General features: G+C 51.7%; 1 long non-coding RNA gene across 1 annotated transcript; it reads right to left on the reverse strand.

The window, feature by feature from the left end:
- Positions 1 to 232: 232 nt before the first annotated feature.
- On the reverse strand, positions 233 to 20,048 carry LOC102550394 (uncharacterized). Its single transcript, NR_110728.2, has 5 exons — positions 19,458 to 20,048; positions 16,356 to 18,575; positions 12,514 to 12,616; positions 8,692 to 8,791; positions 233 to 403 (listed from the first exon to the last, which is right to left on the reverse strand). It is a non-coding gene; the product is annotated as an uncharacterized LOC102550394 (long non-coding RNA).
- Between the last annotated feature and the right edge of the window lie 282 nt (positions 20,049 to 20,330).

The following is a 20,330-nucleotide window of genomic DNA, read 5'->3' on the forward strand; positions in this document are numbered from 1 at the left end:
GCCCTCCTCCACAGGCACCTGCCTTCCATCACAGTCTAAGATCATTACTCAACATTGAATCCTACATGGCCCTTGACTTCCTCCCTTCTCTCCAAGTCTTCTACCCACTAGATATTCCTCTATCCTCTATTTAGAATCCCACTCTCACCAGAACCTTCTTTCCATACTCAGTTCTCCAACCGTCACATGTGTAGACACTCTTCTGAAAGTATTAAAAAATAATTTCCCTCTCTTAAGCATCATTGCATAGTTTTGTGAACAGCTGTTTGGCCTGTGCGAGTGTTTGAAGCAGCAGCTGCATGTCTGGTCCCAGAATAGGGCAGAAGGTTGCCATGGGTGCTCTGGAACTGGAGTTGCAGACCATTGTGCATCCCACGTGGGTACTTGGCATCAAGCTTTGGACCTGTGGAAGAGCAGACAGATGTTCTAAGCGCTGAGACAGATGCCTAGCTGCAATCTCCCAGGCTACCAGCCCTTGAGTCCCTATTCTCCAGCCCATCTTCCTATAAGCCTTTCGCTCCCTTACACCTGTCTTCTCCACTGTCCACCCTGATCCCCCATCATCCTGCCAAACCCGAGCATCCTATCACTCCCTCATCTTTCTGTCTTTATCCCCCTTCCCACATTGTCATTAGCTCTCCTGCAAATATTCCTGTCCTCCTGCACAGCTTTGCCCCTTCCTGTCACCTTACCATATACACCAATCACTTCCCCTCCTGCAGAGAGCATACCAGGCCTCCTGGCCACCCCCAGTTTTGACTGTCCCTGCACACTGGAACTCTTGTCTGTACCCCTCATTTTCAACACTCTTACCTAACCCAGGATAGTGCTTACATCCCCTGGTTCATGGTTCTCTCTGTAGCATACATCTTGCCTTCCGCCCAGACACTTTGCCTTTTTCCCAGACTCCTACCTCCCTGCCTCATCTTGTCCAACAATGGAACTCCCTTGGTTTTTGTCTCTTTCATTCCCTTGACTTCCCCTCTTCCAAAGCCCTGTTCTCCTGCTGCCTTGCAAAGCATGTGGCCCTGTGTCCTATACTTTGTCCCCCTCTAAGCCTCCTCCGATCTCACAACCTTCTCTTCTTAATGGCCCCTGACCACTTTTTTGTCCTTTGCCAACTGATGTCCTTTCTTGCTTTCTGCCCTACTTTCTAAAGCCTCCACTGAATTTCTGAACATTTTTTTTTCTAGTTTCTAAAACCTCAAGAATTGCTTCTGAAGCTCCCACAAGGACTTCTAGACTTCTCACCTACCTAAACCTCCTCCACTCTCCTAACATGGTTCTCCTAGATGCAGCATTTCCAGGACTCTGCCATCACTTCCAACCTCCCCGCCATGACAACCACCCACCCTGTCCATCCTGCATTCCCCTCTGTTTCCTACTTTCCCATCTGCCTCCTAATGTGTTCCCCTGTTCCATTCCATATTGTCCTATTCTCTCTTCTAACCAAAGATCCTCTCCATCCTTCTTCTTCCTCAGAGCCTTCTACTCTTAGGAGCATCCATCCCTCATATCTAGTCTGGAACGCTCCTGACATCCCCCAAGGACCTCCTACTCTCACCCCAAGACTCCTGTCTTTCTGCCTAGACTTTGTGTCCCTCTACAGCTTCTGGATGTACCAATAGGCATCTTGCCCTCCTCCAGATACCTTGCCCATCCCTGAGCATCTAGCTCATGCTCTGATCCTGAAACCCTCGGACTTATGCTTTGTCTGTCTGTTTTCTTCTTGGCTAACCCGGCCTAGTTTCTCCTCTCCCTGGTTAGTAAACCTCTCTGTAGTATGCATCTTGCCTTTTCTAACAGCCCCCTACAACACTCAAAGTCACTTGGTCTTAGTATCCCCATTCCCGTCATCTCCCTCTCTACTGCAATCCTATCCCCTCTCTTCCAAAGCATGAACCACTTTCTCTAAGACTCTGCAAGCAGAATACCTATGGCTTCCTACTTCCATGTCTTCTCCCAGGCCTCTGCACTACTCTCTGACCTTCTAGTCCCTGAAGCTTCTCAGGTCTCCCTAGATACCCTGCCTTAAAGCCCAATCTTTTGTCCTCCTTGTACACATCCTGCCCCTCTCAGTAGGTCCATGCCCTTGAACAGTCTTCTAAGATACAATACAGCTTCCACACTACAGACAATATCTTGTGCTTCCCACAGCCTCTTAAACCTGAAGACATCCATCCTACCACACCAGTGTATGGAGACATACACTGACCCTCGCCATGACTCTCCCTCACTAGTTCCTGAGTTCCTCTGTTCTCCCAGGCATACTCATATCCTCCCGTCCTCAATAGTTTAGCTATCCTCCAAGACTTCTGCCCTCCTTTCTCGTCTCCCTATCCAGCTCTGCTTGATATCAATTTCTGCTTTACCTCAGCCGTCAACCCATGACTCTGGAGACTCCCACTCTTACCCCCAGCTATTTGCTCACTTGCCCCCGAGCCTCTAGTGTTCCATGCAGATGTTGGCCTTTAAGTCAGATACTCTGTCACTAGTCAACTGATCTCTTCCTTTCTGCCCTGAATCTGTTAAGGCTCCACCCAATTCCACAGGCTTGGAACTGAGACACCCTGGGGCTACTTCTAGAACCCAGAGTCCTAATCTCCCGCAGAACTTCCTGCCCTCCTCACAGCCTTCTCAACTGTCCAAGATTCCTACCTCTGTTCTTACAGCCGGTTTTTTTTCCAGTCTTCTGGACATCTGTCACCACTCCCAATCTCCTACATACACCACGGCATCTAGTTGAATCCTACTGAATCCCCCTTAGTTTCTTTTGATGCCTCTGTGTCTCCAGCCCTCCTCCCCATGTCTTCCTAATGTGTTCCCTAGGATTCTGCCCCCCCCCATCAAGTATTATCCATCTACCTTCCTAGGGCCTCATACCCTCCTCGAGAGCATGAGGTCCTCATGCCCTGCAACTGTTCTGATCTTTCCCAGTCTCCTCACCTCCTCATGTCTCAGAACTTCCTGGAGCCTCCCCAACTTCTTACCTTCACCCCAAGCCTCTAGTCCTCTTTCATTGACTTTTCCCCTCTCCGTAGCTTCTGAACCTACCAATGGGAATCTTAACCTCCTCCAGCCTCCTGTGCTGACACCCCGAGCCTCTAATTCAGCCTCTAACAATGTAATTTTGCTTCCCAGGCAATTCTCCTCTTCCCTAGTCTGCCCCATTACCTCCACATTGCATCTTAAGGCTTCCCTTGACCTCTTCCCCTCTCTCCTAGACTCCTACCTTCCCCAGATGACCCTTGAACCCCTATTTAGAATACCACTCTCACCAGAGCCTCTCTGCAGTACTCAGTTCTCCAAATACCATACACACAATCTATATTCCTCTCTATTAGTAAAAACAACCCACTCTTAAAAATCATTACACTTCTCTGTGAGTGGCTCTTTAGGCCTATGTGTATATTCAAAGCACCAAGTGGACTCCTGGTCAGAAGAAAGCATCAGACCCATTGGGACTGTACTTGTCAACTGTTGTGAGATGATGTGTATGCTTCAATTCAAGTTTTCAGCCTGTGGAGAGGGGCAGGCAGTTGACCCGAGTGCTGAGACAGATGTCCAGCCCCACACTATCTCGTTCTAGCTGAACTTGTGGCCCTGTATTAAAACCCATTTTCCTCCAGCATGCTCCCACTTTTCAGTGACCTTTCTGACTCCTTCAATCCAGTCTTCTTTTCCACAGTTGACCCAGATTCCTCCATCTTCCTGCCAACTCCTGGCACCTCCTGCCTACACTCTTCTCTCCTTATCTCCCACAGTGCCTCCTGCTCACCTCCACATACACCTGCTCTCCTTCCTTAGGTTCCACTCTGTCCCCCTGCCATACCACCATACCTCAGAGCCACTTCCCACCCTGCAGAGAGCCTCTTGGCCTCTGATCTGGCTCCCTGCCTCCTGAGCACTTCTGAGCCCCTTACTACCCCAAGCACCCATGCTTTTCCCAAGCCTCCAACCCAGGCCTTGACACTGAAATCCTGACTTACACAATACTAACATGTCTTGAGAGATACCCGCCCTCTTCTGTAGCCTAGTCTTCTTTCCCTTACATAGTACCCTAAGCTGCCCTTGATTTCCTGCCCTCGTTACCAGCTTGCTCCCTTCCTCTATCCCCTAATTAGTACCTCCACTATGTCCTCCTTTATGTCCTAATTAGTACCCCACCCACACCAGCTCCTTCTCCTGAACTCTGTGCTTCAATCGTGACTGGAGTAAATTGACTTCTTCCCTGTGGTTAAAAATCCCCCGTGCTCAGAATTTTACAAAATATTTTCCTGTGAATGGATGTTTTGCCTGCATGTGTTCTAAACACCAAATGCCTCTACGCTCTCAGGGGAGGCCAGGAGATGACACTGGATCCCTGGGACTGGCGTCACAGATGGTTGTGAGCCTCCCTGTGGGTCCTTTGAATAAAACCAGTTTCCTGAGAGTAGAAAGTTGTCATACCTTGTCTCCAGCCCGAAACTCCCCCAGTTGATCTGAACGTTTGGCCCTATTCTGCAGTTTTTCCTGTAGCTGGATTCCACCTTTTCATGAGATTTCTGCCCTCTCACCTTCCCTGGGTGAGCTCCTCAGCCTGCCAACCAGGGCCTTCTTATAAAACCTCATTCTCCTGCCCACATCCACACCCTTCTTCCTACAGCGTCTTGTGCTCACCTCCTCATCCTTCTATCCTCATCCTTCCTTACTATCCTTCTTTCTGACTTTCCCACTATGCCATCATCCATCTGAGCCTTCTCCCATCCTTCAGAATGCCCTGTCATCTTCCCAGGCTTCAACTCTCCCCCAGCTGCCACCCTTTCCTCCTCTCCATGCCAGCCTGGCATTAATGTCTCGACTTCCGTATCTTCCCAGGAGAACCCAATCCTGCCTTTTCCTTCTGACTCCTCACCTCCTGCTATAACACCTGACCCTCCTTGTCCTTGTGTCTTGTCCACTTGCTATTCTGCCCTTAGCCTTCTCTTCTCCTCCCTGGCCGCGCTGCCATCTTCTCTGCCTTTCTTCCCTCCTAGGCTTTTAATGTCTCCCTGAACTTCCTACCTTACTCAGCAGTCTTGGATCCTCCCCATGAAAAGAGTTCTGCCCTTCTTAGCAGCACTGTACCCTCAGCAAGCCTCTGACTCTCTGCCCGTGTTTCCACTCTGCCACGAACTCCCTCCCCTCTCCTGCAGCCACCAATGCCTCCAGTCTCTCCAATCCAATGTGAGGACCTACCCTCACTTTGGCTATCCTGTCATATTCCAGTTCACTACCGTTTCTCTCAGCATGCTGACCTCTGGCCTCACAGGCTCACCATGAGTGTCCTGTTCATCTGAGCAGAAACATCCCAGAATGCTCAGACTTTTGTCCTGTGCAGCTTCCCTACCTAGCCCAGATACCTAGTCATCTGCCCTTCAGTCCCCTTCCCAGCAGCCCTGCTTCCTGCTTCCTCCACAGCCATTTCTACTCTTGCCCGTCATCAGCCTGCTCAAAGCTCATGCTAGGGTTTGCCTTTTCACCAGCTAGTTATGTGTGCAGTCACCTGACCTCCAGTCTCGTGTTTTGCCTCCCTCTTCCAACTCTCCACTGGATCCTCCAGACTCCACACTTGGATTCCTATACAACTCGGGACCACACCCAATGTCCTGCTCTTCCCAAACCTTCCTGGTCTTCTTCTCATCATTGCCACTTGTCCCATCCCCTACTGTTCCCTTATCATCCTGCTCCCAGCACCAGCATTTCCAATCCTCCAGACTTCTGCCATCACCTCCAGCCTCTTGCCCTTCCCCATGACAGATGTTCAACTTCTGTCCCTCCTCTATTCCTTCCCCCTCATCCTCTTGCTCTGCTACTGTGTCTCAGGCCCTCTTTTCCTTCATCGTCCTCAGCCTTCTGCTTTTCATATTCTCATTTGACACTTCTTTTGCCCCCTGACATCATCCTCCTCCCACCCTCCCTCAGCCTTCTAGTCTTCTCCAGGTCATACAGCTCCCATCACTAACCTCCTGAGAGCTTCCCTGTGTATTTGATCCTCTAATGCTGAACCTTGAAACTTGGGGCCACTTGGAACCCTCCCTGGGATCTTCCTGTCATCTTCTTTCCAGACTTTGTACCTTTCCCAAGCCTCAGAACCTACCAGTGTGTCTTCCCCTCCTCCCTCGACACATTGTTCCCTGAGCCTCCAACCCACACTGAAGTCCTCCTCAGCAGGACCCTTCCACTCTCCCTAATCTGGGCTTCTCCTATAGCATTTTAAGCTATCCTTGGCTTCCTGATTAAGGCCTCTGCCATCTCACAGCCTCGCATTCCTTTTTTATTGTTCTGCCCCGGACCAGACCACCCCTCCAGCACTGAGTGTTACAACTCTCACTGCAGAAAAAGGACACCTTTCCTATTATTAAAAAAGACTGCCTATTCTTTAAAAATATTAAACTGTTCTGTGACTAGCTCTTCAAGTGCCCGTGTTGTAAGTACCCGGTGCACTGCTGGTCTCAGGAGAGGCTAGAAGAGAACACTGGATCCCCTGGGACTGGAGGCTCCAATGCACTTGAGACTCCATGTAGGAGCACTGAACCTTGGACTTCTGGAAGAGTAGACAGCTGTCCTGACTTCAAAGCCACGTTTCCAGCATGAGACTGTCCTCGTCTGTCTGACCTTTGGGCCCTTTTATGCAACCTTCTTTCCTCCAGGTGGCTTCCAACTTTCTAGGAGGCTTCTACTGATGTCTTGGTTCTTTTATCCTCTCATGTTCCCCAACGTTGTCCTCAGCCTCTTGCCAAGCACCAGACCTTCTATCGTGTTGTCTATCACCCTGTTTGTATCCTCACCCTTCTTTCCTTCTGCAGTGACTCATGCTCACCTCCACGTCCTCCTGTTCTCCTTTCTAGCCTCCTTTCTGTCTCTTCTGCTGTGCCACCATCCACCCAAGCCACTCTCTTCCCACTGGCCTCTTCCCTAGCTTCCTGTTCTTCTCTCCCAGTTCCACTTCTGCCCCTGGCTGGGACTGTCCCCTACAGCACTCATCCCCGTCCTTCTTGTCTAGCCCCCTCTGCTGGAAACCTTCTTGGGTCATTTCTAGACAAAAGGTAATTCACCCTACCACATCCGATCCTAGATTCCCCTAAGACTCCTTACATCCATGTAAAACACCTGAGCTCCCCTGGTACTCAGTATTTCTCTCTCCACCCTGATTCCCCTGTAAGCAGCTGCCCCATGGCTCTGCTGTCCTGCCTTCCTCTCCAGCATTCTGCCCACCCCTAGCCATCTACTTTTCATTAGCCTCCTCTTCTTTTCCCTGACCCTTGCCTTCCTTCTCTCCACGCCTTCCAGTGTCTCAGTTTCCAGTCTTCCTCTCCAGTCTTCTGTACTACAAGTGACTGCCATGTTCTCCTCAGTGGCATTGTCCCCTCAGACAACCCCCGACTTTCTCTCGGGATTCTACACTTCCACAAGATCTCCCCACATCCTCACAGCTTCTATAGCCCCTACCCTCCTCCTCTCCAGTCTGGAAATCTGCACTCACAGCAGGCCATACTGTCGCCATCTTAGTGTACTCTGATCTCTCTCTAAATCCTGACTTCTGTCCTCTTAGGCACACCCTGAGCCTCTTGTCCTGAGTAGTCTTGCCATCCTCCCCAGATGTTGGCCTTCCTTTAGGCCCCTCTACACAGAGCCGAATCCTGCACTTCTGGCTCCCCTCAGCCTCTGACCAACGAGACCTGTGACCTTAACCTTCCACCCCAGCCATTTGCTCTTGTACTACTGAACCCCTACCATTTCAACCCAGGTGTTAGTCTTTACCCAGACTACTGTAGCCACCTGACCTACCTTCTTCCTTCCTGCCCTCTGCCTCCCAAGCCTAAACTGGATCCCCAGGCTGATACCCAGAAGCCTAGACACCCTGGGGCTGCTTCTGGAACCCAGTCTCCTACTCTTCCCTTGAACCTCTTCCCGTCCTCACAGCGTTCTTAACTGCCCTAGATTCCTATCCTTTTACCAGCATCCCAATCTTCCAGAATCATGTCATCACTTCCAACCTCCTGATCCTACAAATGACACAGATCACGCAGTGTCCTCGTAATCCCCCCCCTTTGGTTTCTTGCAATTCACATATCTCCTGTCCTCCTCCCCATCCACCTACTAACATGTCCCCCAGGCTTCTGTTTCTCCCTCTTCTGATTCTTCTTTTATCACCAACCTTCTGGCTTCCCTTAGCCTCATACCCTCCCCAGGAACATTCACTCATCCCCAGCTTGCAAAGTCCCTGATAACCACTCCAGTCCACTTACTTCCCCTTGACCCTTGGGACCTTTTGGAGTCTGCTATTCCCCCTCCCGCCCTGGATTTCCCTGCCCTTCTGCCCACACTTGCTTGCATCTTGCCTTCCTCGTATCTTTGCCCAAACCCAAGCGTCCAATTCATGCTCTGTCACACCTCCATAGGCAACTTCTCTCCTGTCCCCTCTAGGCTTCTTAGGTTCCCATAGCATCCCAAGCTGCTCATGACTCCCCCTCTCCCCTTCCCTAATTCCTCCTCTAGCTGCCATTCAAAATACGGCCATGCAAAACTCCTCAGTCCAGTACTCTGTGTTCCAAGCTTCCTAGGCATGAACTAAACTCTCCTTTATTAGTAAAATCTCCTCATTCTTCAAAATCATTTCTTTCAATAGCCACTTTGCCTGTATGCATGATCTTAGCAGAGAGTACACACATGGTCACAGGATAGTGTAGAAGACATTACTGGTTGCTCTGGGACTGAAGTTTCACAGTGTTCTGAGCCCCATGTGGATCCTTTGAATGAAACTTCAGGTCTGTGGAAGAGCAGAGGGGTCCTGAGTGCTGAGCCAGATGTCCACTCCCAGATCCTACTCTTTTGTCTGGAACTGAGGCCTTATTCTTAAGCTGACGTGTCCACAACAGGCTCCCTTTTTCCATGAACCTCTACCTTCTCTGCTACGTGTCTTTTCTCTGTACTCTTCACCTTGATTCACTCAGCCTCCAGGCTAATCCTTCTCCCTGTCATTGCTTCCTGCTTACTTGCACACAATCCAGTTCTCCTACCTACGCCCCAGTTTCCTGACATCTTCCCATCTATGTGAGCCTCCCATTCCCCTGCAGAGAACTTCCTGGTCTCTTCCCAGGTTTCCTGCCCCTAGCAGCTTTTGATACTTTTTCTAGATTCGTACCCTCTGCAGCATGCCTCCTGGGTATCCTTTTCATAAGCCCAGCCTAGCGCGTAATCTTCATGCTTCATGATCGCCTCTGAAACATGAAGCATGCTTTCCCCTAAGACCCCAAACTTACATGTAGAACATCAACCTCACTGGACTGACACATTCCCATCTCCTTGAGCCTCTTCTTTGCTACAGTCCTGTCCTCCTGATACTGTGAGACACCTCTAAACATAGCCTTCTCTTCTCTTCCTTGATCTTTGTGTACTCCCCTGTCCTGACCACCTACGCTTCTCACCTCCTGTCTGATTTTCCAGTCTTTTGTATTCTCTGTGCTAAGGTCACCTAAGGAGGAAAGGAAGTAGAATTGAAGGCCTGGGTGTGTCCGTCCTTTCTTGCCTATGACTCCTTACAGGGAAGGGCTTTGTTTCCAACCTGTTTTCCCTGGTGGCTGTAGGAGGGCTGGTAGAGGGGTTTCTCCCATGGAGTTCCTAGAGGTAAGGGAAGTTCCCCTTGCTTCTCCTCTTGGGGCTTTGCACTATAGGGCTGTGCCTGGCAGAGAGTGTGAGCTACTGTCTAGCTCAGGGGTGGGTGAAAAGCTGGCCATACCCCACATGTCTACACCAGGCTGTCACCCTTTCTCTTCTAGGGGTGGTAATAAGCACTACAGAAGGCAGCCCTGCCTGGGGTCAAGAAGGTACAAACGCTTCTGGGAGAAGCAGGGTAGGGCAAATGACTCTCCTCTAGTCCATACAGAAGCCAGATGATGAGGCAGTGAGGCAGTGAGGCTCAGCAGAGTTCCTGTTGACAGGGTGTCCAGCCTGTTAGTGTCTATGAGTACTCAATGGCACTGTGGTCCCTCCACCAAAGTCTGATCTTCCTTACAGACTGCTCAGTACCTTGAATCTGATCTCCCACTCCAGGGACCTACGCTCAGCCTAGCCATCCCCTTTTCCTGCTAGCCCCCTCCCCTTCCTATCAAAATACTGTCTTCCTCCAGACTCCAAGGCATTCCCTGAACCTCCTGTTCTCATGAGACATCATGCTATAATCCTCAGCCTTCTCCACTCCTAGAACTCTGCCTCACCATCATCTCTGAGCCTCGACTCTGGAGACCAATCCCCCCTTCCCTACTATTTGCTCTGTTACCCCTGAGGCTCCGACACTTAAAACCAAATGTTGCCCATTACGCAGCCAGCTACCAAGTCCTTAGGGAAATAACCACCTCTTGACATTTCTAGCCTCCACTGCTGAGGCATCACTGGAGTTTCCTGACCTGGGGAACCAGGATTCCTATATACCCTGTGACTGATTCTGGTGTCCTAGTCTCCACAAGAACTTCATTTTTCTCCCACTTTTCCCACTTGTCCAAGACCCTTTCTTGAGAATCCTACCCCATGATAGAAGATTTCCAATCTTCCAGACCTCTGCCATCACTTCTAACCTCCCGCCCCTCACCATGACATCTGGCCACCGTGTCCCTTCCTGCATTTTGCCTTCATTTCTTACAATCCCTGTCTCCTGCCCTCCTGATTATCCCATTAACACTCCTCAACATTCTACTCTTCCCTATTCCCACTCCTCTCTAGTCTACCCCATATCCTTAACATCTTTCTGTCTTCCTGGATGCTCCGAAGAAACTCAGGACTTTTCAACTCTTCTGCCTGGCCTATAACTCTAGTATCTTTCCTAGACTACTCAGCAGATTGTGTCCCTTGGGACCTCTTGGAAGCTGCTACCCTCAACCAGAGTCTCCTATCCTCCTGCTCAGATTTTGTCCCTCTGCTGCTGCTGCTGCTGCTAATGATAATGATGATGATGATAATAGTAGTAGTAGTAGTAGTAGTAGTAGTAGTAGTAGTAGTAGTAGTAGTAGTTAGTATTATTATTATCATCATTACTATTATTTTCTGGCTATCCTAGAACTCTCTCTGTAGATTAGGTTGTCCTCAAACTCAGAGATCCACCTGCCTCTGCCTTCCATTTGCTGGGATTAAATACATACATCAACAAGCTTGCCTTCTTCCACTGCGTCTTGTCACCTTGGCACACCCTGAGCCTCCTGCCCTCTTATGAAGTCTCCCCATCCTCCCAGACTTCTCCAGCTCTTTCCAGTCTCCCTACATGGCCATGACACTTAGATCTCTCCCTTACCTCAATCTCTGATCCACACTTCCTGAGACTTCTGCATTCATCCCCAGCCATTGCCCCCTCTCCCCAAGTTCCTGACATCTCAGCACAGGCATTAGCCTTTACCCAGTCACTTACACTATCCTATACCCTTCTGACAAACTACTTTCTGTTCTCCATTTTCTAAGTTTCAACTGGACCCTCCTGGTCTGGTACTCAGAGTCTTAGGAACCCTGGGACAGCTTCTGGTCCTCCGTGTCCTGCTCTGCCTGGGAATACACTTCCCTCCTATCAAACATATCAGCTGCAGAAGACTCCTACCCCTATCCACAGGGCTGGCACTTCCAATCTTCTAGACATTGACCATCTTTTTCCTACCTCTGGCCTCTACCCATGGCATGAGCTCACCTCCTGCACTCCCTCTTAGTTTCCAGCAACCCCACTGTGTGCCCTGCTCTCCTCTCCATGCTCCTACTGACCTCCTCTCCAGGCTTGTTCTCTTATGCTCCTCCCCTTCTCTTTTAAGACTCTAACCCCATTACCCTTCTGTAGTCCCAGAGCCTCACACTCTCAAGAGCTGCTGACCCCATTCTCAGACTCCATCCCTGGTGACACTCTCCACACCCAGTTCTGTCTCTGGGGACCGCCTGGAACTTGATACCCTCACCCTGAGCCTCCTTAATGTCCTATCCAGACTTGGTGTCCCTCCACAGCCGTTAAGACATCCCCTTAAGCCTGCTTTCCCCCAGACTCCTCCATTTCCAGAGCTCACTAGTCCAACACATAAGACAGTTCACCTCTTCCCTGGTCTTCTCTAGTCTGGTACTCTCCTATTTTCCTTACAAAGGACCTCCTGCTGAGTCTCCTGACATCTCCTGTTGTCTCTTCTCACTAGTATTCTGTCACCTCCAACACCATGTCCTCAGGTCCATCTTCTGTCTGTCCCCATCCTTCTAACTCTGCTAAGCTACCTGTACTGCTCACCCCTCCAGCGTCTGGCTTCTTCCATGCACGTCTGCCCTGTCCCTGAGCTCCCTGATCTCTTCCCCAACCCTTAGCCTTTACCCTGCTCACCACTATCCCCTTTTGTGTGTTCCTTCTCCCCTCTTCTTCACATGTCCTCTCTTGTGCCCTTCTCCAGTGACCCCCCCAGCCCCCAACACCCTCACCATCCCCCAGCCCTCTTCAGTATACTGTAGTGCTCTGTAACCTCCTATAGCCTCCACACTCACCCGCAGGCTCCATTTTGTTTGGTCACCTCGGATCTGTCCTTCTAGAGAGACGTCTTGGAGTCTTCCTAAGACCCTTTTGTGGGCCTTTGGCCTCCTCTTCATCCTGCAATGTTTGCCCCAAGTTTTCTGCCCTGTTCCCTCACCTTCCCATCCTACTTCCTACTTCCTCCCTTTACACTGAGTCTCCGACCCCTTCCTCAGTCTCCTACAACCCTTGAGTCCTCATTCTCAGGCATTCTGTCCCCTAGCCCCACCCCAAACACCCTTCTTTCACCAGAGTCCTGTCACTCCCCATTCTCCCTGAAGCTCTTGCCCCACACACCAGCCTCCTGTCCCCTGCCCAGTTCCTAGTGCCCCTTGAGTCCTCTCTCATTTCCTAGTGTCCCCCAGTTCTCCCATAGCTTCCTGCTCCTCCCCTGACTTTCTACCCCCATCCTGCGTACCTTCCTCCTCAGATTCTCACCCTCTCTTGTCCCTTTTCACCTCAGACTCTTCTCACTCCCATTTGTTCCCTGTAGCTGTATACTTCATCCCAGCCCTTTCGTTAGCCTCCCCTTTTGCCCTGCAACTCGTGCTCCTAGATACCCCCACAGCTTCTGGTCTGTCTCCTCCTCGACCCCTTCCTTCTACTACCAGCTTCATGCCTCCCCTGAGAAGCCTGCTCTGCTCCTCACTGTCCTCACCCTCTAAACCTGTCCTTGCATCCCTCTTTCCTCCTCCAGGTCCTTCTCCTCAGTTCCATCCAATGCTGTCTTCTACACAGCCCTCTCAAGCCCGCCCTCTGTTTTTCTTCCATTTCCATGAGCATCTTGTAATCCTCCTCATCCCTGGACGCTCCTTTAGTCTCCTGCCACACCATATGCCTTAGACTCCGTGCTCATCTCCAGCTTCTTCCTCAGCCTGCTGGTACACATGTCTTCCAGATCAGCCCTCAACCTTCTTTCCTTTCTGTGCTTTGAACCCTGCTCCTCAGCCCCTGCCTTCCTCCCACCATCCTATCCTCTGCCAACCTTCTTACCCTGCTCAGCATGGGGCCTGTCTCCCCAAACTCTTACTCTCTTCTGTTACATATCTCCTCAGATAGACTCCCTCCTAAAGTCTTTCCATTCTAGCCCACTACCTTACTCTTGAGCTATCTGCCTACTCCAACATCTAACTTTACTGACTTGCTTGCCCATCTCCCTGATCTCTACCCTGCTCTTCCAGCTTTGGTCCTGAACAGCCTATTGCCCCCTGCCCGAGTCTCCAACTATCCTACCTAGGCCCTGCTCCATTCTACCTATGGTTTGTGTCTGTCCAGAACCTCCTAAGCCCTCCTAGGCCTCCTCACCAGCCTTTAGCTGCATCCTTCTAGGTCTGAGTGTTTCTCTAGCCTCCTCCTGAGTCCTGAGTTTCCTGCCACCCGGCCCATCCTCTAGGAGCCCTCCTCCCCTCTACACCTTAGCCTCCTGCCCTCCCCTCGGCAGCTTGCTTTCCTCTGGCCTTCTGACACCCCTCAATGTTCCACTCCAGCCTTCTACCTGCTTCCAGAATCCTAGAATTTCCTCACACACACCCCCATCCTTATTCATCTGGTACCTAGCTCCCAATGTCACTACCATGTCTTGAGCACCTGGCCTTTGTCATCAGCTTCCTAGCCTACAAGTGCACATCTGAGCTCCTTTAGTGTCTTACCCTCCTCTCAAGGCTCCGTGCTGTTGTCCTCCCAGAATGTCTGCCCTCCCTGAAGTCTCCTCTCCTCCATCCTCTTTCCTTTCTCTGGATGCAAACCACCCTGTCCTCCTCTGTTGCCACCCATCTTGTTCCCCAGCGTTCTGCTTCCCACCCCCAGATTTCTTGACTCCTCAAGCCTTCCTTCCCCTAATCTTCCCCTAACCTCCCATCTTCCTTTAGCCATCTATTTTCTTTCTGCCTTCCTCCTGAGGAGCCTGCTGCCCTCCCCTCTGCCTTCTAAGTCAAACAGACCCTCCTTCGGCTTTGATGGCCTCTGGCCATAGTCCACCTTTCTATTCTGTCCCTGCCCCCTCTCCAGCCTTCTGCTCCCTTGAGGCTCCTCCCCTTACCCCTGCCCTTCCTCAGACTCAGATCCCACTCCTGCAGGACTCCCTAGCCTCAGGCTCACTGCCTCAGCCTTCTGCCCTTCCCCCCATGGCTCCTGCTCTCCTCAGTGTACTTATACCCTCCCACAGTGCCATTACTTTCCCAGAACCTCCTTCCCTCCTCACCCTCCATTTGCCCTTCTCCTGCTGTCCTCAGGATCCAAATAACTCATCTGCTCAGTCGTCTTCCTCTCCTACAGAACCTCCTTCCTCTCACATCCTTCTGGTGTTTTGCCCTCCTCACGTATGTGCCCTTCTCCTCAGCCTTCCATTCTCCCAGGCCTTTGGTCACCTCTCCTCTGACACCTCTCCACAGATGCTTCCCTGTTTCCTGTTGTCTCTTTAGCCCTCCTCAGTTTCATGCCTCTTTCCTCTGTCCTCCAGCCCTATTACTCAAACCCCAACTCAGTCCTCCATGACACTCTGCCTGTCTCTTCAGCCCACTGCCCTCACAAGCCTCAGGCCATTCCCCTTCCAGATCAGCTCCAGTGTTATGACTCCAGCCCTTGGGCCTCCAGCCCTTGGGCCTCTTTTAGCTTCTCCCTTCCTCAGTGTCTCCCACTCTCCTGAGGCCTGTTGTTTACCTCCCAAACCTGCACCCTCTCCCAGTCCCCGAACCTCCTGCCTTCCTTCCAGCTTACCTTTTTCAGTGTTCTGTCTTCCCTCCCAGAATACCACATCCCCAGGACAGCATGGCTCTCAGTCCTAGCTTTCTGCTCTCCCTAGGGTAGTACCCCCTGGCTCTGCCAGCCTCCTCCCAGCCCTTAGAGCTTTCCACAAGACCCATGAGCTCATGCTCTGTGAGAGGATTCATACTCTCTTCTGATCCTCTGTCCTGGCTGAGGTTCTATACTTCTCAGCATCCTGCCCTTGTCCTGGGCCTCATTAACCTTCTTCTGGGATGATGGGCCTCCTCTAAACCTGTCCTCCTCCAGCTACTCCCTCTCATCCCAGACTTCCCGCTGAGTCTACGGCCTGCCTCTCTAGCCTCCCACCCCACTCTATGATCCTTCTGCCTGCTTCACAGTATAACCTTTCCTCAAGGCTCCCGCCTTTTTCGGGGCTTTCAGCACCCAATATCCTCCACTTATCCTCTCATCCTACCATGCCTGCAGCCTGCTGCCTCCCTCCCCAGAACCTGAGATTTCCCTTGAGCTTCTGGCCTTCTTTCTTCAGCCTTCCTCTGCAGCCTTTACTCGCCCACCGCACCCCAGTATCCTATTGTATTCCAAGAAGCTCTTGGGCATCTCTTCAGGTTTATGTCTTTTTCCTGAGATAGCTATCTCCCATGGGGTCTACAGTTACCCTGAGCCTCCTGCTCCTCATGATTCTACCCTCCTAGAAACATCTCCTGACTCCCTTCTGTCTCCCACAATGCATTTGTGCATCATCCCTTCCTGGATGGCTTCCTGCACTTCTGACAAGTTTTTGCTCCCTTCCTTCCCAGTCTGCTGCCTTACTACTTCCAGTTTCCCTGCTGAGAGGACTCTTTACAGCCTTCCTGTCTGACTTCCTCTGGGCTCCTCCCCACTGAGCCTCCTGTCCTTTTACTAAGCCACACCTCAGCTCAGCCCTAGAGTTCCTGACCTTTTAGGTACTCCCCTAGAATGGGGCTCTGAGAAAACAGAGCTAAGGCAAGGAGAGGAAAGCAGGCTCCAGCTCCAGCCTCTGGTGGGTGCTTTATCTTCTCAGCCATGCCTAGCAAGCTGTCTGCCAAAAGGCACTGAGGGCTTTACCACTTACTACTGCAGAGAGGACTTGGCTGCACACAGTGGCCTGCAGACACTGGTTCCATTTCCCCTTACTCTTGAGGTTCAACTTGCATTCAACACCTTGACTCCAGTCCCTAGAATGAGAGAGACGACTTTGATTCAGTTTCTTTCTCTGAACCATGTTAATGCGACCAACTGGAGCCTTCTGGGCCTGGCTCCACTGTTGCCCATTTAGGGTGTGTGTGTGTGTGTGTGTGTGTGTGTGTGTGTGTGTGTGTGTGTATGTATGTATAGAGGGGAGATCAGAGGGTGGTCGTCCTGTCAAGGGTGATCTGGAAGGAGGTTCTGAAGGAGAGGAGGTTCTCTGCTCATCTCTGGATTGCCCTCTTGGCTTGGAGCTTGCTGTCCCATGTCCCACCCATTTCCCCACCCAGGATAAGGTATGGCACCCACCAGAAACAGGAGGCAGACAGGCAGTGTTTGGTGTACAGATGTTCTTTTACCTTTGGGAGATAACGTGACAATTTCGAAAACCCTATCTCTGACCGGACGGAGCTGGCCAGGCAGAGTCCAACACACATGGAAATGTAAGGTCATCCAGGCTAAGTCTCTGAATTTGAAGCTCCATTGCCTGCCATACAGCCTGCAAATACAGTGCACCATGACATCATACAGCCTGCAAATACAGGGCACCATGACATCATACAGCGAGGGCACCATGACATCATACAGCGAGGGCACCATGACATCATACAGCGAGGGCACCATGACATCATACAGCAAGGGCACCATGACATCATACAGCGAGGGCACCACGGAAGAACAAAAGTAGCCAAGGGGACGCCAAAGCAGAAGCTCACAGACTAATCAGGGCCAGAACGGGACATGAGCTCAAAGCTGAGTCCTAACTCTGCCTCTCTCCAGGATGACATCACTGGGCCCAAAGTCTAGCCTAATACCAGTGCTCTGATCTCACACCATAGCCGATGTCTGAGCATGGGCAGGGACGAGCTTCCCTGTAGTAGTGTGAGGTCTAAGAGGAAGGGGCCTCAGGCTTCACACTCATTTCTCCCAGTAGTCCATGATCCTTCCTGTAACTTGGAAAACAGGGGATTTCCAGGAGCTCCTTTCCCTACCCAACGACTCCACCCCATCACACACATTTACATATAGGCGCACACACATGCATTCAAACATACGTACATGGACTACTAGTGAAACTTGGGAGAAGGAAGCCATTAGTCCTGCCCTATGGTGAGCAGCAGAGGCCATGTGGCAGCCACCATTCAGTTTGTGCCCTTTGGGTGAGACAAACTGAGATCTTTATCTGACTCTGAGTGGGCAGTTGGGCCCCTCTGTCCCTGGGGCTGGCCGGCTGGCATGCTGGAAAGGAATGAATAGACCTTGAGATAACAGTACCAGAGAAGTTGGAGGAGTGTGGGATAAGTAACAAAAGTATCCCTTGGGCCATTCTTGGGCATTGAGAGATCACAACTTCTACCCTAGATAGGGCCTCCTGGACAGGCTGTCCTCTGCTTATCTGGATGAGATTTCCCATGTGACACCAGGGATGGGCCTGCGAGCTGGGAACAGAGAAACAGGGCCATACCATGGGTCTCAGCCACATCTCCTCAACCTTCCAGTGACATCATGACCCTATAAACCACAATGCCATCCTCACGGCTGTCCATACCACACAATAGCCCAGGAGCTCTTAGTCAAGCACCAGAGAAGTGGGGGGCTTGGTTCTGGAGGGGGCTGGACATTTTAGGAAATCCTTGAACCTTACCCTCTATTTATGAAATCAACTGTTCACCCGTCTTTCAGACCACTCCAAGGGAATGCAGACGTCCAGCTCCCCTATCTCATGGCCTCTCTTTCTCCCTAGGCCCCTTGGTAGCTCTCCACTCCCTCCCAACCCCAATGTCCTGCCAGGTTGTGGAGAAACTGTAGCAGGGATGGAGGAATGCCGGTCCAAGACAGGCTGGGCTCTCTCCTCTTCTCCTGTAACAGGTGGGAGAGCACATCTCCCTCACACTTACTGGGAGATATCAGTGTCCAAGGCTTTTCTGTGGAGGGACCAGGAGACCTGAGCCACCTCACTCCTCTGGGCTCACCAGAAAGGCCCCTCTCCTTCTAGGCAGGCTCTTCACTCAGCTGCTACCTGGGCTACTACAGCAACAGTGGCACCTCTAGGATCCGATTTGAAATGTTCAGAGACGGGGTGAGCCATCACCCAGAAGACCAATGTCTGAAAAAGAAAGAGAGACTTCAGAGTTGGCCTCCTGTGTGCTCCCCTTCTCTGTCCTATTCTGAGAGCAGCTGCCTGCTTCTGGGGTCCTTCACGTCTCCAGATCCTGTGGCACACAGTAGCCATGCAGGTCATGGTTGGTAGATGGGCTTGTGGGTCTCTCGGGTGTCCCTGCAGTACTTCAGGGAGCCTGGGTACACAGGGAAGATGGGAGAAGCAGCTTGTGGGGGAAGAGATGGCTAGAACCAACTATTTCCTGTTCTTCCCTGTCTGCAGATGCAGAGTCTCAGAAATGCCCTCAGACGGGGTTAGGAATAAGTGGCTGAGTCCAGTCCCCTGCACCATCCCCAACGGTGCTGGAGGCAATTTGGGAAGAACTGTGCACAGCTGCAGAGTATCCTTGGGCGTCCCCGCCAAGAAGGGGACAGGCCTGCGGATTGGTTCAAAAAGAACTGTTTATTTTAACTGCTCACCTGACTTAGATGGATAGATAAATCTTTGCTGTCTAGGGCATTCCTGGGAGCTCACTGGCCCAACCCTGTCCCTGTCAGGTTCAGGTGACATCTCATGAGTCCTCTGCACAAAAAGGGATTGGATGCCTGGAAGGTGGGTGGGAGGGGCTCCCTGTCTGTGTGCTGGTGACGCCCCTCAGCCCCTCAAGGAATCACACTACCTACCTTTTTAGCTGACCCTCCGAGATACCATGCTCTCTCTCACCCTATCAAGGAACCACACTACCAGGAATTGTGAAGAGCCTCGCCTACCTTTTTACTTTCCCAGCTTGGCTAGGTGGCAGATGTGCCGGCTCTATTCTTTATTCCCACAGACCAGATGCCATGACCTCATACCCATCTGCCCCCATCCCAACCTGTGGTCGCCTACCTTCAGGCACAGGGCCTGGTAAATCAAGTCCTGTGGTAGCATCCCTTCTTTGGGCCTCTCCCGCTTTCGGCCAATGGGGAGGCAACAGGTTTGCCAGACTCTGGCGATTCTCTGGATGCAGAGGAAAAGGACTGGGCTGTGAAGGTTTTTGCGGTGTGGGATGCGGTTCCTTAGGCCCTCAGCAGAGACCTAAAATGGAGGGGCCCCGGCCGTGCCGCCTGCGTCCCCCGCCGCAGTCTCGAGGCACCGTGTGGCCCCGCTGTCCTTACTGTGGCCGCCAGGACGGCGCGGAAGGCACGGGTGACCCTCTCCGCCGCGGCGGGGAGCGTTTGCTCACTCGATCCGCACCTGCAGGCGGACGTTGAGCATCACGGAGGCCACCATGTAGAAGTAGGGGAAGTTCACGCGCAGGCGCCAGGGCAGGTCTTAGAAGGTGAGCAGCGTGTGTGTGAGCCCCTTGCAGAAGGCGCTGTAGGAGCTGCGCGCAGTGTCTGGCTCGAAAAGGCCGCTGCTGCTGCCACAATTGAGAGAGCCGCAGTCCTGCCGACCTGCTGCAGAGCCAGCTCAGTCAGTCATAAAGCGCCAGTCTATGCTTCCAGAAGTTATGCCCTAAGGCTCCCGGGTCCCCGAAGTCTCCACTGCTCCACCCCCAATACCGCCCCCTCATTTGCTCCCCTCCCCTCAGCACCACAAGGAGACCGTGGCGCCAGATCTGCAACTGTTTGGCTCTGCCCTTTTGCTTCAGGCTTTGGGAAGAAAGAGATGGCAACCTCCATGCCCTGCTGAGTACTTGCAAACAGACAAGTCTCAAAGGTCTTTTAAAGGGCTAAATCCATTTGAGACCATGGCTTGAAGCTGTTTAAGATTTAAGGT

The sequence above is a fragment of the Rattus norvegicus genome, chromosome X (assembly GCF_036323735.1).
Source record: "Rattus norvegicus strain BN/NHsdMcwi chromosome X, GRCr8, whole genome shotgun sequence".
Classification (NCBI taxonomy): domain Eukaryota; kingdom Metazoa; phylum Chordata; class Mammalia; order Rodentia; family Muridae; genus Rattus; species Rattus norvegicus.